Source organism: Diceros bicornis, chromosome 20 (assembly GCF_020826845.1).
Source record: "Diceros bicornis minor isolate mBicDic1 chromosome 20, mDicBic1.mat.cur, whole genome shotgun sequence".
Taxonomy (NCBI): domain Eukaryota; kingdom Metazoa; phylum Chordata; class Mammalia; order Perissodactyla; family Rhinocerotidae; genus Diceros; species Diceros bicornis.
This window is the reverse complement of record NC_080759.1, coordinates 13,278,201-13,304,872: the sequence shown is the minus strand read 5'-3', so window position 1 is coordinate 13,304,872 and position 26,672 is coordinate 13,278,201. Positions and strand designations below refer to the sequence as shown.

General features: G+C 34.1%; 1 long non-coding RNA gene across 3 annotated transcripts in view; it reads right to left on the bottom strand.

The window, feature by feature from the left end:
• Positions 1 to 26,672, bottom strand: part of LOC131419147 (uncharacterized) — a 122,903-nt gene that overhangs the window by 63,574 nt on the left and 32,657 nt on the right. For all 3 annotated transcript variants that reach the window (XR_009223152.1, XR_009223151.1, XR_009223153.1), the window contains exon 4: positions 878 to 955. This is a non-coding gene — a long non-coding RNA (uncharacterized LOC131419147). The remainder of the gene's footprint in view (positions 1 to 877; positions 956 to 26,672) is intronic.

Here is a 26,672-nt window from a genome sequence, read left to right as displayed (position 1 = left end):
TCCTGCTCTAGGAGTGGGAAGGAGGCCTTCTGAAATTCCAAGAAAACTCCTCAAACACAGAGATACTAATCCTGGCTGCATAAGCTTGGCTGGAGCACACTGGAATAGTAAAATTTGAGGGTCATGGGTAGGGCACTGACAGTATCTGCTCCATGAGAGAAGTTCATACTTCCTTTACTTTTGGTCTATCACCATGAGGGAGTCAGTAAGTAATTTGATTTTATCAATTAGAAATTATTTGTCCAGTGTTTAACAGGAAACCTAACAATTCCCCAATTCAGTAGGCAGTCTAGATCTTCTTCAGCAGCCTAATGATATCATCAAGGATCCAAGCTCTTTCCATCCTTCTCTACTATCCCTAACATAGTGGCCTTTGGTCCTCATCCAGCTAGGCAACACATGGTTGCAAGATAGCTCCTACAACACTAAGACTTATAACAAGCATCAAAGAGAGGAACAGGAGGAAAAGGAGAGGAAGGAGTGGGACAGCCCAACTACTTCTTTTCATAGCCCTATATCTTTAATCAGAAAACAATCTTTACTAAAAGGCATCCCACAGACTTCCAATAACCTTGGCAACTACTGTGTCACATGACCAACTCTACCTGCAAAAACAAGTGTATGGCTGTATCCATCAACTTCAGTGTAGGAAACAGAAGACTTTGTAGGTATTTTAAGCAGAAAATGATTTAAAATAGGAATTGGATGCTTACAAAATCACTGGTAAGACTAGAGGAGTGAGTTCTAATCTGGACCCCCAATGATTCCTAGATCCACTTAGCTGAATTTACACACCAGGGCTATTATGTGGCCATGATTTGGAAACTGGGAATATATGAGGATACATCTGTTAGCTACTGAGTTTAGAAAGACTCACCTGAGGTGTGATCCAGTGATTAGGAAGCCAGGATCAGAGAATCAAGATGCTGAGAACACTGCAACACAGGCTGGAGCACTGGTAGGAACAAAACAAAACACCTGTATCCATGTGAGTAACTGTTATTCAGAACACTTGCTGCAAAGGAGATTGGGGAATGTAGAAATTAAAATGAGATTAATGAACTGAATAGATCAAATCATGACTCTTCTTCTATGGTTAAACACATTACTTTTCTATAAATATTAAGGTTCTCTAAGCAAGAGAAAAGTTGGCAGCAATGACTACTAGAAGGTCGATTAATAATACTGGCCTCAGCCCTTCTTCCAGGCCTCCCATGAGAAGTTCAGTTCTCACTTTAGATCACGGGGATGCTACTCCAAGTCCCCAATTTCCTCTTCATCAAAGTCCTTCCCCTATAAGGATTCCACACCTTCTTTGACTTAGTTCAAGGTTCACAATCATAGGTCTCTGGCTAAGTCTTGATAATGAACATAGGGAAGAGTGGCAAAAGAGAAAGCTGCAAAGCAATGGGAGGTACTTCAATGAAAATATAAATTTTTATTGGACATAAAATAAAAATCAATCAAATTTTTCCTAAGACTTAGGAATTTTCAAATATAAAATAGGTCACAGCACTGATGATCCTCTTTGTTCTTATTCAAAAGACTCAATCACATTGTAGCTAAATTTTATCCTGGAATGGAAATCCACAATCATTTTTAATTAAATTTGTTCAAGGTCTAAAATGGTATATATTAAAATATATATGATGTAGACCTATGCGTGGAAGCATTAGATGATGGATTTTAGTCCTTGTGATATATCTTAGGCAAATAATAGCAGATGCTGAAATGAGTTGCTTCTTATAGAGAAAAGAGGCAAGCAAAACTCATGCTGTTCCTTTTGTGATTTCCAGTCAGACAGTTCAATATAACCATATCTTATTATAAGGCACTGAAGTTATGCCTATAGGCTCAGTGAAAATGATATAACAGTTCTGAAGGTGAACAACACTAACAGGTTATGAAAACTCCAGCAGCATTCTGGTTCTAAAAGAGCAAGAAAGAGCTTGGTTACGCATTTAAAGAAAGGCTTTTACAATATACATTTCTCATTCTTACAATATCATATTCAGTGGTTTGTTTCACTCCATTACAAGAAGAACGTCAATGCCCAAACAGCATGTGAAATGTAATGAAAAATATACAGATTTAGGATAAATGATATTACACCACATAAGATGGAAGGACTATAAACTCTGGAAGATTGCCTTGAGCCCCTATTAAGTTTACTCCGGGCTCAACTTTGAATTTTTCAGGGATATGAATACCATATCACGAAATAATAATTTGGAATTTAAAAGCAAACATCAAGTAAAAAGTAATAGGAGTTTTCTATAAATGGCATTGTTAATTCCATAATGCCACTAAAATACTGAAAGGAAGGAAGAAGCTCAACTATAAGGTTTTCATGTGGCAAAGCAAAAGAAAACGGTCAATGATAGCCACAGATCCTTCCTCTGAATTTCAAAGGATGTTTGTATTCAAGGAGGGAAATAATGTGTCTGAGTATGTATGTGTCTATTGTGACGTAGGAGAACTGATGGAGAAGATGACAAAAGGGATAGTACAAGGTGATTAGTGAGGGAATTTCTGAAGTTTATAGCCAGGTTTTTGACTAGGGACAGAGTCTGGGATTCATGAACTAACATTACCACGTAGGAAAGCTCTATAGTCCTAACACAAACTAGACACTGCTATTTTTGATAAGGAAGGCATCTTAGTTTAAAATAATTAGACTTCTAGTGTTCCGAAGGCAAAAGCTACCTTGAAGACCACAATGAACAACTGTGAAAAATAAAGAGGAAATATTTTAAACTGAGGAGCAAGTCATTCCTGGTAGCCTTGCAGCTTAAGTAGTCTACATTTCTTTGCTCTAGAGTTTCTAAAAGAAATATTTGAGAGAAAAATACGGATGTATTTTTTCTAACTTTTTTTTTTTATATTGCCTCTATTTTACTCTAGTAGAATTAACACATTTTAATTTGAGTATTTTACTTTCTCCAAAAGGAATTACTTTCTTCCCAAAATACATAATTCTTCTTCAGAATTTTCTTGTCCAAAATGCTGCCATTCTAATCTTTCTGAAATATATTTTATGTAATTAAAAGTAGGTGGGGCCAGCCCCGTGGTTTAGCGGTTAAGTGCATGCGCTCTGCTACTGGCGGCCCGGGTTCAGATCCCAGGCACGCACCGACGCACTGCTTGTCCAGCCATGCTGAGGTGGCATGCCACATACAGCAACTAGAAGGATGTGCAACTATGACATACAACTATCTACTGGGGCTTTGGGGAAAAAAAGGAGGAGGATTGGCAATAGATGTTAGCTCAGAGCTGGTCTTCTTCAGCAAAAAGAGGAGGATTAGCATGGATGTTAGCTCAGGGCTGATCTTCTTCACACACACACAAAAAAAGTAGGTGGACTAAGTAATCTCATTAAGAGACTGAGATTGTAATAATGGGTTAAAAAGAAAACCAAAACAAAAAGCAACAACAATAATCAAACAAACTACATGGTCCATAAAAGAGGCTCACCAATTATACACATAAGAAATAAAAAAGATGCATTACTGCAGAACATACCAACATTAAAAAATCAAAGATAATGAATAATTTTATTCAATGACAACATTGGAAAAATTTGATGAAATGAACAAATTCCTACAAACGTACACACAACTTACCAAAACAGAAAAAAGAATAAATTTTAAAAAGCTGAATGAGGTGAAAACTATTATTTTAAATTAAAATATTGAATATGTAATCAAAGACTTTCTACATAAGTAATGACTAGCCCAGAAGCCTTCCAGTGAAAACTTTCAAATATTACAGAAAGAAATCAGTTTAAAACAAACAATTCCACATAATAAAGTGGAAACAATTAAAAACTCATTTTATGGAGACAGAATAAACTTTATCTTAAACACTGACAAGGATATTAAAGAAAGGTAAATCACAAATTAATTGTTTTCATAAACATAATGAAAAAATCCTAAACAAAGTATTGTTGAAGCAGTTCTTGGAAGGGAAATTAAAATAAGAAGACAGTAGCTAAATTTCAGAAAATGTTCTGGGACAAGGAGTGAGGAAGAGAGACTTGTGGAGTCATCAGGACTTAGGCATGATGGACGGGTAAAGAGAGTTCAGTAGGCTTTTATGTGGGTCTTGTGGCTACAATTCTCTCTTTCAGTACATCTTCAAGAGACTTCTGTTTAGATGCCAAGTTTGGAATGGATCCTTTTTAATGTGAATTCTTAAAGAGGTGGCCTTGTTTTATTCATTTTCTAGTAAAATAGTAACCATAATAAAAGATAACAGTGTTAATTTTCCTGTATTAGTAATGCCAGGAAGAGCTTAGTGATGCCTGGGCATTTGGGGTGGGCACATTGAAAAAATGTTTATGCTTATTGACTAAAAAGATGTTATTTTATACTTTATTACCTCACTACAATTTTTGAAGTAGGTGATATTTTCAGACTCGTTTCACAAATTGAGAATTTGAAATATGGGATAATTAACTTGTTTAAGGTTACAAATCTAATAAGTATTAGGTAGTGTGGATTAAGCCCCAGATATCTAACTCCAGAGCCTAAGTTCTCAGCCTCCTGACTATATCCCATGTGCGTACATGTGCATTTAGAGTTCTGTTCAGAAGCACACATAGATGAAGCCATTCCCGACAATAATGCAAAAGATCAATTTTAATTGTGTTTCACTTATATCTGGATTAGACACAGTTTTTCAAAGAAAAACAGAAATTAATATTATGTAGAAAATAAGGAGGGTCAGAGGCAATAAATCTTTTGTGTCAACACCCTCTTGGCCACTGTATCGAGACTCATTTATGAGAACTCGTTGCTGGTGTATTAAGTTTGGAAAATGACGGCCTGATTTCATATGTGCTTTAGAGCAATCAAACTGCTAACATTCAACAAGGAAGACAATATTCTCCCAGCTTCTGGCTGATCCTTATATCAATCTGGATGGACCTTCCAGAAACCGTGCTTCTGACATCTCCTTATAATGGCCATGACCCAGAATTCATCACTGCCAGTGTCCTCCTATCTAAACCTGTCCTTCTCCACCTACTCGCAATATTTAATCACGTAGATATTGATGCTGACCTGGATGGTTCTCAAGCTCATCATATCAGCTTTGCAGTTCAGACTTGAAATTGAGTTGAGAGGAGAAAACTACCTTACTTGATCAGGTCTCCACTCTCAGACTACAACTTTCCGATCTTTAAGGGCCTGGCCTCTTAACATACATTCTATTCTTAAGCTTTTGGTTATAATTTTCTAGGATCAAAGCCCAGTGTACTAGGACTTGCCTGAACAGACTGATGAGGAACAAGTTATGGGCCTGCCAGAAACTCAGCTAAGAAGTCAGTTCTGTCAGGATCACCGTGCCAAAGTGAGAAGTTAAAATATCAAAACCAAAGACTATGTTAACAGAAGGAAAAGGAAAGCAAACTGTAGCACCAAGACTGGAGAAGACCTTGAGCAAATGAAGGCTTAAAAAGAAAAATCCTCAATCGAGCACAGAGGAAACATCATTGAGAATATTTCTCCGAAACCTTTACTGTTGACAATGAAAAGTCTTACCTAAGTCACTAATAAGTTTTTAGTTTGCTACAAGACATAGATAATTGTCTTTTTAACCGTCCTTTCTCTACCTCCCTACAGTGTAGCTCCCCAGTTTTAATGTAAGCCTCATTGCTACTTGAGATTGTGGTATTCCTTGATTTACAACATTTTCACAGTCTATTTATTCCTTTGATCTTGGTCTTCCTTTTGTGTTTGATGTTTTACTTTTTGTTCATTTTGACACTATACATTTAATTTTATTAGTTTTCATATTTGTCACCAAGAGTAATAACTCAAACATTCAATTACTTTTTGCTTGAATGAGTCACCTGTATTTTCCATTTCATTGATCTTTTAACTACATTTATTTAAAGAATCTAACCTTTAAAGAGAAAGAAAGTTTCCTTAGAAGAAACCATGAAAAGAATGCCTATCTTTAAAAGGATTCTCAAAAATTACTATAAGCATAATAGTGGGATGAAATAACCTTTCAATTTTGACCATGAAGTAGAAGACTTCATATAATTTTATAAATTAAAGAGTGTAATGATAATATAGTCGGAATATAACTCAGCAATCAAATAGTATTGCCTTTAAATGTTTTTTTCCCTGCAAGTTAACTTGATGGATTTATATAAAACAATGGATTAATGAATAACAGAAAACTGAAGTTTCAGCCCATAATCAATATGATGGGGGGATGAACATAAAGGAACAAAATGACAAAATGTTATTGAGGAAGAATCAAATAAAATTCCATTGGATGAGCTGTCTGACATTATGCTTCCTCTTTAGAAGTCTTTAAATGCTAATTCAAATGCTTTCTGTACTCAGGGCTTGATCTAATCTTTGACCTCTGTAATAAGTTCACTCAATAAAAGATTTAAGGTATTAATGAATTAAAACATTATTTTAAAGTGAAATTGCATGGTGATATTCAAGGTATCTAGTAAGACTATCCATTATAAGACAGACAAATTCCTTTCAGTACTTTCTTAAAATCAGATTCAAGAAATGGAGAACAAGGGGTTAATGAGAAATCCTGCAAACAGGTTTCAGAGTAAAGATGGTGGTTTAAACATATATCTAGCTCTTCGCCACCAATAAATTCCACTAAAATAATAGTAATTATAAAAAATAATAGTAATTTTAAAGAAATAAATCCACAAGAACAGAGAAAATGAGAGAAGAAACCACAGCAAAACCTTTCAGGAGGAAAGCAGATGGATGGTAGTAACTGACAGCAGATAAGTAATCTGAATCTTGATACAGCAGTGGGGAACTTCTAAGTGATTCACAGTATACTTCTGAAACTGAGGATAAAAATTGGGCTAATGTCTGGAAGATTGACTAATGACTCCGTGAAGCCAGGTAACTGAAGCAACCAACTCCCCACCAAGAAAACAGAGGGGCTCTGTAATGCGAGGCCCCATGCGCACTTCAGGTGCCAGAGGATTTAGTAAAGATTTGCTTGCTGAATGTTGAAATCCTTCAACACCCTTCTTTTACATGTCCCTCAAAATGATAATAGCCAGGCCTTCCCTCTGAAATGAAAGGAAAATTTTACTCTCGTGAACTGATCAGCCAAATATGAAAGAACTAAAGATACATCAGGAGGTCCCTAATGTAATGATCCAAATGGATAATGCCACAAGGCTGAAGCCTCACATGGAGTCCCTACTTCATGTCCCTACACTGAAGCCCTACCCATTTGTATAGCGTTTCCAATAAGCTTTTTATCTTTCCATTTCTAAGTATAAATAGACAACCAAAGATCATTAGACAGCAGAAAACAGCTCTAACTTGAAAATTAAATAATACATAAACAAATTAATAATAAAAAAGCAATGTGGATGCAAGATTGAGAGAAAGAGCAATAACGTCAGTGAACATGGTAGATTAGATAGTTCCAATGGTTTGTAACTCCACTTCGACGCTGAAAAATGGAGCAAAAACAGTCAGAACAAACTTGGTCCAAACTCTGGAAAGTAGTCAAAGGCTTAGAGCTACCGAACAAACGCTGAATCAAGAAAAAGGTAAGTTGAAAATGGTAGGAAACCTTTGCAGAATTTTTGCTCTCCCTTATCCCTTCCCCCTCACTGTCAAGGCAGTGACCTGGAAGAGAGTAGCCTCCATTTCCAGGGTGAAACCCTGGTCCCAGGATCCAGAGACAGCGGAGCAGACCTTCTCTGAGAACTTGTTTGTTTTGACTTATTTGGGGGCCTATCTGAAGGACTGATGCAAGGCACCTGCCTTTGTTTTTCTTCAGTAGAAAATCTCTCAGGCAGCCAAGTGGCAATGCAGAGGGTATTCTGTGAAAACACTGGAAGGTAAATGAACAACTTGCTGTTGTTTGAGGCAAGAAAATAAAGTTGAGGCAAACAATAGACATGCTGAAAGCCTAGGAGAAAAAGCTGGCAGTTTTTTCAGGAAATTAGGTCAGTGAAAAGTGCCCACAAATATGGGGAAATTTAGAAAGCCAGTGAATTTCCAGGGCAGGATGTATGCTCAGAAAAGACCTGGGAAGACCTCAAGCTTTCACCTCTTGCTGATTTCAGGCTCAGCAGAAGGAGGAAATGAATGCCACACCAGAGTTGTAAAAAGCCCGGCTATGTGTTGAAGGGGTGCCCTAATCTGCAAAGACCAGGTGAGCTTTTCATTTTCCCTTCCACTCCCTTCCCCTCCCTTCCCTTCCCTTTCTCTTCCTTCCTTCCTTTCTTCTTTCACAAACTAAAGAAACAGGGACTTCAGAGATCCCCCATGACAAAACATGACTTTATAAAAATAGTTTAGAAAAGTCGCTACATAAACAACTACAACACACAACAAACTACAAAAAAAAAACACCAAGGAGTAGGGGGAAATCTGATTTCAGAGTTACCACATTATAATATGAAAAATTCCAGTTTTCAACAAAACAGTACAAATCAAAGCATGCAAAGAAAAAAGAAAGTATGTCCAGTCACAAGAGAAATTAACAGAAATTGTCCCTGAGGAAGCACAGACATTGGACCTACTAGAAAAATACTTTAAATCAACTGTGTTAAAAATGTTTAAAGAGCTAAAGGAAACCAGGAGAAACATATCTCAGCAAATAGAGAATATCAACAAAGAGACAGAAATTACAAAAAAGAATAAAACAGAAATTCTGGAGTTGGCAAGTACAATAATTAAAATGAAAAAATTCATGAGAGGTTTTCAATAGTAGATTTGAGCAGGCAGAAGAAAAGAATCCAATTAGTTGAAGATAGGTCAATTTAAATTATCCAGTCTGAGAAGCAGAAAGTAAATGACAGAAGAAAAATGAACAGAGCCTAAGAAAATTGTGAGACAACACAAACCATACCAACATATGCATAATGAGAGTCTCCTCATGAGAGTCCCAGAGGAGAGGAGAGAAAGAAAGGATCAGAAAGAATATTTGAATAAATAATGGCTGAAAACTTCTCAGATTTGGTAAGAGAAATGGATGTATCCATCCAAGAAGCTCAATGAACTCCAAGAAGAATAAACAACTGATACACAAAAAGACACATTTTAATTAAACTATTATTGAAAGCCAAAACCAAAAAGAGAATCTTGAAAGCAGCAAAATAGAAGAGACTCATTACATACAAGGGTTTCTCAATAAGATAACAGCTAATTTCTCAGCATAAACCATAGATGCCAGAAGGCAGTGGGGTGACATATTTACAGTGCTAAAGGAAAACCCTATCACACAAGAATTATATATCTGGCAAAACTATCCTTGAATAATAAAGGAGAAATTAAGGTATTCCCAGAAAAACAAAAGCTGAAGGAGTTCTTTGCTAGTAGGCCTGGCCTATAAGAAATGCTAAAAGCGTTCTTCAGGCAGAAATGAAAGGACACTAGGCACTAATTCAAAGTCACTTGAAGAAAAGAACACTGATAAAAAATAACTATGTAAGTAAATAAAAATGCCAATATTATTGTATTTTTGGTTTGTCATTTCTCATTTTTTTCTTTGTATGATTTAAAAGACAAATGCATGAAATCATAATTATAAATCTATGTTAATAGGAACACAATATATAAAGAAACAAAGGATTATAATTTTTAAAAATATATATTCAGAGAAGGAAAACAGAAGCATGAGGGATGAGGATATGATAGAAAAACAAAGAAGTCAGAAGTATAGGAAGATAACATTGAGGAAACATCCTTGAAAGCAAATATTTTCTGCAATATTGTGGCTTGTTTTTTTATTCTTTTGACAGTGTTTTTGTTTATTTTATTTTACTTTTTTTTGGAAGAGCAGATGATCTAGAATCTAATGAAGTCCAATTCAGCATTTATTTTTCTTTTATGGATTGTGCTTTTGGCATTATATAAAAGATTTTTTTCCTAACTCAGATCACAAAGGTTTTCTCCTATGTTTTATTCTACAAATTTTATAGTTTTAGATTTTACATTTAAGTGCATGATTTATTTTGAGTTAACTTGTGTTTGTGTGTGAGGTATGGAACAAAGTTCACTTTTTTTGCCTTTCAATATCCATTTGTTTCAAAATTATTTGTTGCAAAGACTATCCTTTCTCTACTGAATTGTCTTTGTACCTTTACAAAAAATCATATATAATGTATTTTGCATCCTTCAAACTTGATGAACTGGTTTTTTAGTTTTAATAGTTTATTTATAGATTCAGTTGGATTTTCTGCATAAACATTCATATAATCTGTGATTTTTAATTCTTTCCTTTCAATATGGGTGCTGTTCATTTCTCTCTTTTTTTTCTAGGTTTATGGAGGTATGATTGACAAATAAAAATTTACTTAAGGTGTACAATGTGATGTTTTAATATATGTATATGTTGTAAAATGATTACCACAATCAAGCTAATTAATTCATCCACCACCTCACCTAGTTGCCTTTTTTTGTAGTGAGAACACTTAAGATCTACTCTCTCAGCAAATTTCAAGTAAACAATACATTACTAACTATAGTCACCATGCTGTACATTAGGTCTCCAGAACTTATTTGTCTTATAACTGAAAATTTGTACACTTTGACCGACATATCCACATTTCCCCTCGCCCCCTCAGCCACTGGTAACCACTATCCAGCTCTCTGTTTCTATGATTTTGACTTTTTTAGATTCCACGTATAAATGAGATCACGCATTATTTCTCTTTCTATGTCTAGTTTAGTTCACTTAGTATAATATCTGTCAGCTTCATCCACCTGGCCACTTGTAGGAGCACTAGCATATGTACCCAATAGCAACCATATGTCATGTCCCCCTTCTGGGTAGGACACCAACCGTGTGGTATTTGTAATGAGCTAGGGACTGGCTAGCTGGGATCTGTTCATCTTAAAGAAAGAATAGCACGTCTTGAAGGAACACAGAGCCCCTCCACGTGAGCTACTGGTCCTTGGAATGCTAGTCATGCAAACACAGCTCCTCTTGGCAAGCATGGAACCTTTGTTCCCCTGCCTACTTAAGCAACCCCTGCTCTGCTCGTGGCAGTGGTAATTCCTTCCAGCCAGCCACCCCTGGACACTCACTATATGTAAGTCCGAATAAACCCTTATGTTTCGTATGCTGTCTCCAGGTCTTTTCTTTAATTCCTCCACAACCTATCCTGCACTGCTCACGCAACTAGGCATGAGGCCAGACGCCATTCTGTTTTTTTATTGGAGAATTGAATCCATTTACATTTAAAGTAATTATTGATAAGAATTTACTATTGCCATTTAAAAAATTGTTTTCTGGCTATTTTGAAGTGCTTTTTTTTTCTTTCTTGCTGTCTCCCTTTGTGATTTTAAATTTTCTGGATGAATTTTTATAGAACGAATATTATTTCTTACTTTGATGTTTGGTAGAATTCTCCAGTAAAGCCATTTGTGTTTGGAGTTTACTTTTTGGAAAAGATTTAAAAATGAATTTAATTTACTTAATTCATATACAACTGTTCAGATTAATTCTTCTTAAGTGTGTTTTGGAGTTTGCATCTTTCAAGGAATTCATCTATTTAATTTGTTGGGTTTATAGGCATAGAGTGGTTAGTAGTATTCATTCAAAGCTATCTTATCTTTTTTATAATGTCAGTGGAGTATGTTGTGATATGCCTTCCTTCATTCCTGATATTGCTGGATATTGATAATTTGTCTTCTGTCTCTCTCTAAATTGTCAAATTGCTAGATGTTTGTCAATTTTATAGATTTTTTTAAAGGACAACGTCTGGTTTGATTGATTTTCTATATATTTTTCTGTTTTGAATATAATTGATTTCCGCTGTTATTTATTACTTCTACTTACTTTCAGCTTATTTTGTTCTTTTTCTAGTTTCTTGATGTGGGCACTTAACATTATTGATTTGAGACTTTTTTTCATTTCTAATATAAGAATTAAGTGAAATAACTTTCCTTCTAGTTGTGTCCTATGGCCTTTGAAATTTTGCTTTTTCATTTTAATTTTTACAAATAATTTTTATTACCTTTGAGTCATTCTTTTTGTCCCATGAATTATTTAGAAGTATGTTTTTTACTTTCCATGTTTTTGGAGATTTTATTGTTATCTTTCTGTATTGATTTCCAGTTTGATTCCATTATGATGAGTGGGCATACTTTGTATAAATTCAATTCTTTAATTTTAAAATTTCATTGGATAAAGGATTCTAGGAAGATAATTTCTTTCTTTCAGTGCTCTAAATATGTTGCTGCACTGTCTTCTAGCTTGCATTGTTTCAGATAAGAAATCTGCTATTATCCTTATCTCTGTTCTTCTGTACATACTGTGCTATATTTCTTTGTATTCTCTTAAGATTTCTCTTATTACTAGATTTAAGCAATTTTATTATGTCTTGGTGTATTTTATTCATATTTCTTTTGCTTGGGTTCATTGAGCTTTTCGGATCTCAGGCTTTATAGTTTTCATCAAATATGGAAAACTTTGGCCATTGTTACTTCAAATTTTTTTCTATTCCCTTCTCCCTCTGAGAATTTCAATTACATTGGTTTTAGGCCATTGGAAATTGTGCTAAGACTCACTTTAACTTTTAATTTTTAGTCTTTTTTCCTCTATAGTTCATTTTGAATAGTTTCTATTGCTATGTCTTCAAGTCCACCAATATTTTTACTGCAATGTCTAATTTGCTGTTAATCCTATCCTAAACATTGTACTTTTCATCTCTAGGAGTTCAATTTTGGTTTTTTTATGTCTTCAAGTGTCTAATTAATTTATTCAATATTTTAAATGTCTTGTCTATAAATGCTATCATCTATATCATTTCTGTACCAGTTTCAATTGATTGATTTGTCTTGATACCTGGGTTGTGTTTTTCTGCTTCTATGCATGCCTAACCTTTCTTTTCTTTTTTTTTTTGGTGAGGAAGATTAGCCCTGTGCTAACATCTGCCAATCCTCCTCTTTTTTTTGCTGAGGAAGACTGGCCCTGGGCTAACATCCGTGCCCATCTTCCTCCACTTTATATGGGATGCCGCCACAGCATGGCTTGCCAAGCAGTGCGTTGGTGTGCGCCCGGGATACGAACTGGCGAACCCTGGGCCGCTGCAGCGGAGTGCTAGTACTTAACCACTTGCACCATTGGGCCAGCCCCCTAACCTTTTTTTCTTGATGGCATAGATTGTTAATTTTAGCTTATTGGATCCTGGATATTTTCTGTTTCTTTTTTTCTTTATTGGGTAACATTGGTTTATAACATTATATAAATTTCAGGCATACATCATTATATTTAGACTTCTTATAGACTTCGTTATCTTCACCACCAAAGTCTATTTGCCATCTGTCATGGTACATATGTGCCTCTTTTCTTCTTTCACCCTCCCCCACCCCCTTCCCCTCTTGTAACCACTAATCTGTTCTCCATATCTTTGTGTTTGTTTATCTTCCACATATGAGTGAAGTCATATGCTAATTGTCTTTCTCCCTCTGAATTATTTCGCTTAGGCTAATACCCTCAAGGTCCATCCATGTTGTGGCAAATGGCAAGATTTAATCTTTTTTATGGCTGAGTAGTATTCCATTATATATGTGTGTGTGTGTGTGTGTGTGTGTGTGTATATATATATATATATACACATATATATATATATATATATATATATATACACCATTTCTTCTTTATCCATTAATCCATTGATGGGTACTTAGGTTGCTTCCACGTCTTGGCTATGGTGAATAATGCTGCAATTAACATAGGGGTTCATATATCTTTTTGAATTAGTGTTTTCACATTCTTTGGATAAATATTCAGAAGTGGAATAACTAGATCATATAGTATTTCTATTTTTAATTTTTTGAGAAATCTCCATACTGTTTTCCATAGTGGCTGAGCCAATTTACATTCCCACCAGAAGTGTACAAGGGTTCCTTTTTCTCCACATCCTTGCAACACTTGTTCTTTCCTGTCTTTTTAATAATAGCCATTCTGATAGGTTTGAGGTGATCTCTCATTGTAGTTTTGATTTACATTTCCCTAATAATTAGTGACGTTGAACATCTTTCCATGTGCCTGTTGGCCATCTGTTTTTCTGTTTATATAAATATTCTTGAGCTTTGTTCTGGAATATACTTGGAATATATTTGGAAACAGTTTCATCCTTTCGGGTTTTGCTTTTAAAATTCTTTAAGCAAAGCCAGAGTTGTATTTATTCCCAGGCTAATTTTGCCCTATATTTGAGGCAAAACCTTCTCAGTACTTTATTCAATTCTCTACGTATTATGAGATTTTGTGCTCTTGCTAGTGGGCATAAGCACAATACCCAACCTTAGGGGATCTTTTCTTTCAATCCTTTTGGATGTTCTTTCCTCTGCTTTAGGTATTTTCCTCACAGCCATGTATTGATCACAACTCAGCTGAATATTTGAGGAAGACTCTCTGAGATGTCTGGTCTGCAGAGTTCTCTCTCTATGCTATTCTCTCCTCTCTGGTACCCTGCCCTGTGAACTCTGTCTGCCTTGGCCTTCCATACTCTCTACTCCATTAACTCAGAGAGGCCTCTGGGTACTATGTGGATTCCTCTTTCCTGTTCTGTAATTAGAACTCTCTTCACATACTAAATTGGGGCAATATTAGCTAACCCTGTTTATTTCCTATCTCTTAGCAATTACTATTCTTTGTTGCTTAATGTCTAGTGGCTTAGTATCTGTTGTTTTCATGTATTGTCTCATTTTTTTAAGTTATTTTATGGTTAGAGGATAAATCTAGTTCTTTACACCATATTCCAAAGGTTTGTGAAACTTGATTCATATCAAAACAAGTTCAGAAGCAGGAATGCTTGCCTCTGCCTCAATAATCTCAAAGTGAGTGCTTCGCCTTTTTAAAGGAGAAGAAAATTACATTGATATAATTGGTCTTCACTATAAAGTCCTCTCTAAATAATACTTTCCTAAGGAGAGTTTATTATATCTCTAATAAGAACAGAATAATAAACACAAAGAATATATTGAAATACTGAGGCCAAAACTTTATGGGCATTCTTCATAGTGAATAATTCTGTTGATTCTCTATGAGCAGCAGGAAGTTTGTATGAAGAAGTGGAGAGAGCATAAGCCTTGGAATCAGACAGAATCCAAACAAATTCTGAATGTGTCACTTTCTAATTATGTGATTCAGAGTATGTTACTTTGGGTCTCTCTGTTTTATTTTCTTATCTATATTCATATTATTTCTTATCGCTATTTTTATATCACTATATTTCTTATCACTAATTCATATTTCAGAGGAGTTTCCTAAGAGTTAATTAATATAGGTCTACAGAGTTCCTAAGTTTGTGTGTGGCAAAGAGTATCTATTCAGTACATAATAGCTCTTGTGATTATTAATATAACTTTATTCTTAATAATAAATGGGAGTCAATTTGGGTGACTATCCTTTCATCCTAAAGCTGGGATCCTTCATATATAATTCTCAGATAAAATTATTTCCATTATATTGTTATATTTTCCTTTGTCATGCATTTGAGCATTTCTTAAATGCTGTCCAGTAAGAAGATCCTGTTAACTTTAAGACATAAAATCATGCTGGAAAATTGTGTATTTCTGAAATTTGCTGCTTCTTTGCTTCAGCAACAATAATGCCTGTTGACTTTCTAGGAAATTTAATTTGTCCTTGATTAAATTTTGCTCAAATAATTTTGGAAAGTTGATTATGCACTTGGTTGAGAAGATCACAGTATACTTGCTAGGTTATCTAAGTTACTTAACTATTTTCTTTATATCCAATGGGGTTAATATCTTTAATGGTGACCAAAACTTTATTCTGGACTGTGGTGAGATTATAGATGTCTGGAAGTTTTTTCCTTCTCTGCGTATTGTCTATCATCTATGAAAATCAGACCAACTCCTAGGAGCAAGTTTTGTGAAAATTCATGTTTCCAGTAACAAATTTAGGACGGTAAAGGGTAGGTGGGCAGAACACAAGCTTGTACTATGGAGGACGGTAGTCATTCTGACTCTGTTTTTAACGTTGTCTTCCATTCAACAGACCATACAGAAAACATGTATTTGATTTTTTTAAGAAATAAGAAAAAGTCCTGGACTTTTTAAAGATCTTACGTTATTTTTATGACATTAATGAGTAGCGATAATATGAAATTTCTAAGAGAAATATATACTTTCATAGTAAGTAATAAAAAATGAATTCCAATTCAAGCATATAACACATCCCCCAAACTTGCTAACTCCTAATGTGAATTATTGAAAATAGCATAATTAGAGAAAGATTGTAGATCAAATCTAGTCATGATCCTTTAATTTTACTTTGCAGAAACTTTTCCTATTGCAATTATACTAGTTCAACTCATTTTATAAAGCCCTTCACAGATTCTCTTTTCTTTATAATTATCACTTTGATTTCAATTTCCCTTTCATTATCAAGAGTTTCTAAATCAACATTCAGTCCATCTGGAAAAATGTACCCTCATCATTATACATGAATTTCTCTTTTAGCCATGACTGAAAATAATGGTACCCATGTGATTAATAACCTCACAGTAGCTATCCAGTATAGTTTCTTTCAGCTCCTTAGTTATCTGGAAGATAACATTCCTCCTAGTGTCTTAGGTTTTTGTCTTATGCTTTGTTACTTTCTGTTTCCAATAACACTGCACTCTGATCTTGTTTTATATTTTTCAATATTTCCTTTCATTCTTATTGATATTTCTTTAAAGTATGTTAAAAAGGTTTCTGTCAATTTTTCTACTCACATATCTTTGTATTTTCTCATGCACTTTTCCTTGCCTAAAAACATCTTGGGCATTAGACCTGTACTTTAGGTTTAATTTTTTTAAATATTTCATAGCTATTACAAATATTAAATAGAACTCCTGGTTTACAAAATTCATTTTAAAAATATGATTTTCCATTTAGAGTCTTAGAAACATTATGAATTTAGGTATTTATGCAATACCTGAAAAATTCTTCTAATTTTTCACATGCTTAGAAGTATAAAAGGAAAGGGTTAACATCTATTTCTATGACTTTCCTCTAAATCCAGAGGATGCTGGAGATTTGAATCTTCATTAAATCCTCCTTACAACATTAACACAAGGATTGTTACAAAAATATTTATACCAGAACCAAGATAAATGAGAATTTAAACAAAGACTGTAAACTAGACCAAAGACATGTACCTTATTGTTGAGACTATTTATTAAGTAATGAATAAATAGTATTTCTGGGATGCAGCTGTACCACAGAATAGGAGCTAGTCGCAAAGCTCTGAGACAGATTCATGGCTAGCTGTTCATCACGCACACCTGAGAGAGCTGTGTAATAGTCTAAGTGTAAACGTAAAGGGATCCTAGAGCTGAAGACTTATCTGAGCTGAGAAGGTGTGTCCTCACTCAGCTTCATCTCTTGCAACCACATGCGTCCCAAGTGACTGGGAAATCAGAAGCATTGTTCTGTTGTGTAAAATCATGCTGTGTTGCTGCCTGTCCTGTATCCTTTCTAAAAAACTAAGTAATGCTGTGCTTATTGAAGCCTATTGTCTCTCATGAGCTTGACTTTCATTTGATCTCTAAATCATTGATGTTAGTAACACATAAAAATATTTCAACATGTTATCTTGGTGTGTGTGTGTGCATTTAGTATTTATAGAAATATTTAGAACTCTAAAGAAATATCCTTAATATTCTTTATTTTGACTTCTACGTCACAGTTAGAAAAAGGATCAAGCTTATATCCTTAACTATTTTTCACATCATTAGATTTATTTAACATATTCTTTCAGCAAATATTTGTTGATCACTTACTGTACATGAGGCAACATCCAGGCAATACAGCACTTAGCAATAAAAAATTCAAGTTCTGTTCTCTAGGAAGTCATATTCTGGTGTAAACAGATAATTTTTAAAAAATCTAATAATAGTAAATGCTATGACGAAAATAAAACAGAATAGGGGATTAAAAAATCAGGACGGTGGGAGAAATAATTTCAATTAATGTTTCTATATTTTTCTAGATAAAAAAACCAACTGTGTGCCTATTAGTGATGTTAAGGTGAACTTTAAAGTTTGTTTTTCTTGCAAATTTGCCCTAAAAGTAAGATACATTTCCTTAGTTGCAGGCACTAGATAGTGTCAATCCTCATGTAAACGAATAAAGTTGAAAAGATTTGTTGCCCATTGTCAAGTTACAGTATATCAAAATGCATATCATGCTATTGGTTTTCAGGACAACGACTATCACCAATATGTAAAATGTACAGAACATTGCTCAGTGTTAGAGTTTTGCCATCTTGAAAATCAAAGTAGCCAGTAAATAAATCAAATATTTATGATAGAAATGCTAGGGGAAATGAGTTGTGATGACTAATTTTCATACTTTGTCTTAGAACTGTAGAGGATAAGAAGACAAACCAAATAATTAAGATTTCTACTTGCATTCTTAACCAAAAAGGCTATTCAGCAGAAGTGAAACCAGTGGATTCATCATAGTCACTTTAAATTAAGTAATATTACTGGGATTTAATATATGTTTATTGAATGAATAAATGGTGTATTGTTTCACTTGAAGGACAATGAAGCTTCTCTGGCTTTAAGTTGTCCAAATATCCCTGATACATATAGACGCAAAAATCCTCAACAAAATACTAGCAAACTGAATCCAACCACACATTAAAAGGATCATACACCATGACCAAGTGGAATTTATCTCTGGAATGCAAGGATTATTCAATATACACAAATCAATTAATGTGATACAACACATAGAATAAAAATCACATAACCATCTTCATAGATGCAGAAAAAGCACTTGACATAATTCAACACCCTTTCATGGCAAAAAAAATCTCAACAAACTAGGTATAAAAAGAATTTACCTCAACATAATAAAGATCATATATGAAAAGCCACAGCTAACATCACATTCAACAATGAAAAACTGAAAGCTTTTCCTTTAATATCAAGAACAAGACAAGGATGCCCACTTTCACCACTTCTATTCAACATAGTAGTGGAAGTCCTACCCAAAGCAATTAGGTGAGAAAAAGAAATAAAAGCCATACAAATCAGAAAGGAAGAAGTACAATTATCATTTTGCAGATGATATGATCTTATATATACAAAACATTGAAGATTCCACAAAAAATTAATCAAGGAATTTAGAAAAGTTGCAGGATATAATTAAACATGTAAAAATCAATTGCATTTCTATACACTAACAATGAACTATCCAAAAGGATATCAGGAAAACAATCCCATTTACAATAGCATCAAAAACTAAAAATCCTTAGGAATAAACTTAACCAAGAAAGTGAAAGACTTGTACATTGAAAACTGCAAAATGTTAATGAAAGAAATTAAAGAAGACACAAATAAATGGAAAGACATCCCATGTTCATGGACTGGAAGAATTGATACCGTTAAAATACTCATGCTATCAAAAGCAATCTATAAAATTCAGGTCAATGCAATCCCTATCAAAATTCTGATTGCATTCTTCACAAAAATAAGCAAAATACTAAAATTCATATGGAACCACAAAAAATCCAGAATAGCCAAAGCAATCTTGAGAAAGAAGAACAAAGCTGGAGGCATCATGCTTCTTGATTTCAAATACATTACAAAGCTACAGTAAACAAAACAGTATGGCACTGGTGTAAAGACAGACATATAGCCCAATGTAACAGTATAGGGAGCCCAGAAATAAATCCACACATATATGGTCATTCAATCTTCAACAAGGATGCCAGAAATACAAATGGGGAAAGATAGTCTCTTCAATAAATGATGTTGGAAAAACTGGATATCCACATGCAAAAGGATTAAATTAGATCCTTATTTTATACCATACACAAAAATCAATTGAAAATGGATTAAAGACTTAAACATAACACCTGAAACCATAAAACTCCTACAAAAAACCTAGGGGAAAAAGCTTTCTGACATTGGGCTTGGTAATGCTTTCTTGGATATGACACCTAAAGCAGAACCAACAATAGCAAAACACACAAGTTGGACTACATCAAACTAAAAAGCTTCTGCACAGCAAAGGAAACAATCAACAAAGTGAAAAGGCAATGAGTGAAAAGGAATGAGAGAAAATATTTGCAAACTATATATCTGATAAGAGGTTAATATAAAAAACATATAAGGAACTCAAAAGTAAAAAAATCAGCCTTTAAAAAGAAGTAAATTCTGTAATATGTAACAACATGGATGAACCTTGAAGCCATTATGCCACATGAAAAAAGCCAGTCACAGAAGGACACATACTTCATGATTACACTTATATGAGGTATCTAAAACAGTCAAACACATAAAAACAGAGAGTACAATAGTGGTTGCCAGGAGCTGGGGGGAAGAGTGAATAAGCAGTTGTTGTTCAACAGGTATAAAGTTTCAATTATGCAAAATGAATAAGTTCTAGAGATCTGCTGTACAACACTGTGTCTATACTTAACAGTAATATATTTTACGTTAAAAAAATTTTTTAGGGCCGGCGGTGGCGCAAGTGGTTAACTGCGCGCGCTCCGCTGCGGCAGCCCGGTGTATGACGGTTCGAATCCCCGGGTGTGCACTGATGCACCGCTTGTCAAGCCATGCTGTGGCGGCGTCCTATATAAAGTAGAGGAAGATGGGCATGGGTGTTAGCCCAGGGCAGGTCTTCCTCAGTGAAAAAAGGAGGAGGATTGGCAGATGTTAGCTCTGGGCCGATCTTTCTCACAAAAAAAAAAAAAAAGATTTTTTTAAAATGATAAATCCCATGTTATGTCCTTACTACAATAAAAAATAAAAATACAAATAATTTTAAATATATATAAATAAAATGTCCAAATAAAATTTAACAAAAGCAATAAAACAAATGCAATCTTCTCTGAAAGATGGTCAATCACTGAGTATTTTGGACACTATTGATATTCTTAACACGGTGATAGGAACTAGGTGGCTAAAAGAAATGTAATGCCTGATCTCCATAAGCTTACACTCTAATTAAGACAAAACCAACCTGTAAGAAATCATATGGAACTACAGAAAACACCACATTGCTCATGTTCTGAGTTTCTGCCTCTTTTATGATGCTTCTATGTTAAGAGAGGTTTGATCTTAGGAGAGACAATGGTACTTGAAGAGTTATTTCAAATGAAATATAAAGAAGTGACAAATTTCCAAACCAGAGTGTAATTTAGAAAACAAAATTTCAAGAATCTGAAGCAACACCATCAATTCCCTACCAGGGAATTGCCTTTGAACAGACCTTAAATATCAATGCACATATCTCAACTCTAAGAGACAGTACATTCACTTGTAACTCTCAGATAAATTTGAAAATTTTCTAATTCAAGAAATCTTGGCACTTTTCAAGTCATAACATTAACAAATCCAGTTATAAGTGATGTTTATTTAGTGCCAAATATCAGATTGCAAATGGAAAAATAAAGACTGTTAACCAGTTGTTTTCAACCTGGGAATTTTACAGCATCATAAAACCAAAACAAATGAAATTCCTTAATATCAGAGATTTTATTTAATCTACTATTATCTATTTTTTAACCCTTATTATATCATGGGCTTCAATACTGTTCTTGTTGTTTCCCAAAGAAGCATATTGGCAAGGAGATTTTTAATTGTGGAAAGACTTTCTAGTAGTCAAAGTATTTTTCTATTTCAGTCTTTACAAAATAATTTCTGTTTTGATTTCTGTGCAATAATAGATATTTGAGCATATTCTCATGTTTACAATAGACTTCTTACAATATCACAGACCCTCAGTTTTTTGAAACTTTGTTTAGAATGTTCATCTTAATCTCCGAGATCTGCAAATCTCTTGAAAAGTTCAAGAGCATTTCATCAGATCATTTGAATTCCATTCTTCTTTTGAATTTTTGTGTTTGCATTCTTTTTCAACTCTGAAGGATCAAAAGAAATTAAGCCATATTAGAGTGAAATTTTATTTTGAAGATTTTTAACTTACAAAGCATTATTCATAGACTAATTGAGTTTTATGGAGTGAAACCAGATTTCTCGATGAAATTACCATTAATTGCATAAAGTTAATAATGCATATTACTTCTCCCAATCTTGGATTTCTGGATTTCTAAGGTACATAAACCACTCATATTGTTAATATTCTTATGTAGACTATAAAGCATTTACAGAAGTCTCAATTATTTTTTTTTTACTAAGAATTTTACCTTGGATCCCTAAACTAAATAAAGGAAGTACGGGTTGGTAATTTCTTCATAATAATCAGCGAGGTTGTTACTAAAGAAAGTGGTTTTGTCCATCTTAGTTCAGAGTTACTGTGAAAATTAAGGAAACAGTGAAATATCTGAAAACATTTTCAAAAAAGCAATTTGACTATAAGGTATGGTTGTGTAAATTCCCGTAGAAAGGATATTTTTAAAGTATATTTGTAATAATACTATCTTAGATCCTGCCAACTAATTTCAGTTTATCATTTAATATCATTTATCACTTAAGTTAAGCACAGAAAAGGTAGTTCAACACCTCTAAAGTCAGGTTGAATTTTAAATATTTCTTTTGCACAAGAAATGTCATAGTACTCATGTTTCTGCCTAATTAGAGTTTGTTTTTGGCTAAGACTCTGATAACCAAGTGATTCTGACAGCCAAGAAGAGTTTTGTCCTAACCAAAATAAAAGAAATACTCCTTTCTAAGACAGGCAGGCTAAAAAGGCACAGAGAAAAATGGGTTGTTGTTACTTTGTAGTTGGATAAACAGGTTTATGTTAAGGTAATATACACCTACTTCTTACTTAATAGGATAAGTTCATTCTTTTTTTTTTAATTTAATTTTTTTTCAGTTTTATTGAGCCATAATTGACATATAACATTGTGTGAGTTTGAGGTGTACATGTGATGATTTGATATATGTATACAGTGGAAAATGATTATCACAATAAGGTTAGTTAACACATTCATCACTTCACATAGTTATAATTTTTTGTGTGTGGTGAAAACTTTTAAGATCTAGTCTGTTAGCAACTTTCAAATATACGATACAGTATTGTTAACTATCGTCATCATGCTGTATATTACATCCCCAGAACTTATTTATCTTATAACTGGAAGTTTGTACTCTTTGACTACCTTCACTCATTTCCTCTTCTCTCCCTCTGTCCCTGGCAACCACCAATCTACTCTCTGTTTCTATGAGGTGTTTTTTTTAGTATCTACATCTAAGTGAGATCATATACATTTATCATTCTCTAACTTATTTCAGTCAGCATAACACCCTCCAGGTTCATCTGTGTTGCAAATGGCAGGATTTTCTTCTTGTTTATGGCTGAATAATATTCCATTGCATATATATACCACACTTTCTTTATTCACTCATCAGTGGATGTACACTTAGGTTGTTTCTGTGTCTTGGCTATTGTACATAATGCTGTAGTGAACATGGAGGTGCAGCTATCTCTTTGAGATAGTGATTTCATTTCCTTCAGATACATACCCAGAAGTGGGATTGCTGGATCATATAGTAGTTCTATTTTTAATTTTTTAGGGAACCTCCATTCTATTTTCCATAGTGGCTTTACTGGTTTACATTCACACCAAGAGTGTACAGATTTCCCTTTTCTCCACATCCTTGCCAGCACTTACCTTTTGCTTTTTTTGATAATAGACATTTTAACAGGTATGAGATGATGTCTCATTCTGGTTTGGATTTGCATTTTGCTGATGATTACTGATGTTGAGCAACTTTTCATGTATCTGTTGGTTTCATGTATCTCTGCCCATTTTTTAATCAAATTATTTGTGTGTGTTTTTTGCTTTTGCTATTGAGTTTGAGTTCCTTGTATATTTGAATTTTAACCCATTATCAGATATGTAGTTTGCAAATATTTTCTCCTATTCCACAGGTTGCCTTTTCATTTTATTGAAGATTTCCTTTGCCGTGAAGAATCTTTTTAGTTTGATGTAGTCACACTTTTTATTTTTGCTTTTATTGTTTTTATTGCTTTTGGTGTCAAATCTAAAAAATTATTGCCAACACCAATGTCAAGAGGCTTTTTCTCTGTATTTTCTTCTAGGAGTTTTATAGTTTCATTTAAGTCTTTAATCCATTTCAAGTTAATTTTTGTGAGTGATGTAACATAGGCATCTAGTTTTGCATGTGAATATTTAGTTTTCCCAACATCATTTATTAAAGAGACTATCCTTTCCCCATTGTGTATTCTTGGCTCCCTTGTCAAATATTAGTTGACCATATATGCATGGGTTTATTTCTGGGCTCTCAATTCTATTCCATTGCAATCAAGCAAGAAAAAGAAACAAAAGGCATCCAAATAAGAAAAGAAAAAGTAAAACTGTCTCTGCTTGCAGATGATATGATCCTATGTATAGAAAATCCTAAATGTTCCACCAAAAAACTGTTAGAACTAATAAACAAATTCAGTAAATCTGCAGGATACAAACTCAACATAAAAAAAATCATCTGTTTGTCTATACACTAAGAAAGTACCATCTAGAAAAAAACAGAGAACACAGTCCTATTTATCATAGCACTGAAAACAACAAAATACTTAGGAGTAAATTTAACCCAGGAGGTGTAAGATCTGTACACTGGAAACTATAAGGCATTGATGAAAGAAATTGAAGAGGACACAAATAAATGGAAAGATATCCCACATTCATGGATTGGAAAAATTAAGATTGTTAAATTGTCCATACAACCCAAAGTCATCTGTCAATTCAAGCAACCTCTATCAAGATTCCAATGGGATTTTTTAAATAAACAGAAAAAACAATCCTAAAATTCATACAGAACCACAAAAGACCCTGAATGGACAACATATCCCTGAGAAAGAAACTGGAGGCATTACACTTCCTGATTTAAAAATGTACAACAAAACGGTAATCAAAACAGTATGATACTGGCATAAAAACAGACATGTAGACCATACAACAGAATGGAGAGTTCATTCATTCTAAAAAAATATTTTTACAACTGTATAAAGTCGCCATATAATTGGTTTAGTAATTGTTGAGTAGCTTGTCTTGGAGGATACTAACTATGATAATCAAGACTTTTGTTTTGTTTCGTTTGGGCATTATGCTTTTTATTGAAGTATATTCTACATACAGTAAAATGCACAAATCCTAATTGAATAACTAGATATCTTTTTACATGTGCATAAATCCATGTACCCATCATTCAGATCAAAATAGAAAATCTATCACCCCAGAAAGATTCCTCCTGTTTTCTAGTCAATAGCTTCTCATGAGAAGTAACCATTTTTCAGATCTGTATCACTTTAGAATATTTTTCCTGTTCTTGAACTTCATATGAATGGAATCATATACTATGCGTGTACTCTTTTATGACTGAATATTTTTTCTCAAAATATGTTCATGAAGCTGTTTTAACAAAGCATGCTATAATTTGTATATTCCTATATTAAATGTGTTGGATTTTTCTGAGGAATTTAAGGCTGGTCAGAGGCAATTTAAGAGGCAATATCTTCTAATTGATTGCTTTACCACACAAGGTGTAGTTTCCCAGATCGTCTTTCACATGGTACTCAATGAATATTTGTGGAGTGAATAAACAGTTATCAGTTACTAGAATATCAGAGGGATATTTGTCTCTTCTGTGCCCGGAGGTTGTATTTTTATTCCCAAGAGTAGAGCATGCACATAGCAGGTACTCAACGGTTTTTGTCAAATGCTGACTTATTGGCAACCTCAAAGGACATTTTACTCTTCTTCTCCGCAGGTTTCCATATCTTGAGGCTATTATGAAATCAGAGTTTTGTGCTCATAAATTATATTTGGTTGACAACAAGACAGTAGTCCAATATCCTTTGAAATAAGAACTATGTTCAACAAAATACATCAGGCCAGAGCACAGTAATCTCCCCCCTCCACTCCCGATCAATGTGATTAATTTTACTCCCTGGAGAAACTGCATAAAGAGAGAATTAAAAAGGAAACATTAATACTTGGTATTAGGTGTCACAGGGAATGGAAGCTTAGCTTAGTGGAAAAAACTCTGGACCCAACGTTGGGCAAAGTTGGGCTGTGAGCGCTTGCTGAGATGGTGTGAAAGCCTGGCTCTCTGGCTTCAAATCAGTTGCCTCAACTGTTTAGTTCTTAGCTGGTCTCCTGCAAAAGCCACAGCTTTATAGGCATGTGGCGAAGATCAATAGAAATTTCTTTTAATTCATACAAGAGAAATAAAATTCTAAATTTGAATTCAATTAACATTCTTATGGTGTCTTTTCATGTTATCTTGCAGCTTGGGTCACAACCACTTCGCTAAATTGTCTGCTATTGAAAATCCAGTTTTGATGTCTAAGGGGTTTTAAGGATTCATGTGTTTTGTTTTGTTTTGTGAAAACCAAGGGTATCTTAAAGAATTTGTGAATTACACTTCCTATATTTTCATTCACTGCTCAGAGTTTTAGGTTTCAGGAAATGTTCATTAGCAAAATTATGTACGCTGCCACATACTGACTGATTGGATGTTTTAAACTCAGGTCAAACAGCAGCCCTTGCATGACACCCATTGTGCTGATGGTGCTCCCTAAGAAACGTGGTTGCATTTAACAGACAAACATGGATTCAAAACATTACAACAGAAGCAGGACCAAACCCAAAGGTGGCTGCACTGGGATTATTTGTTATAATTGACTCACACAAAGAGGAGAGTATAAATGCCCATACAATGCCTTTGACTCACCAATTCAAAA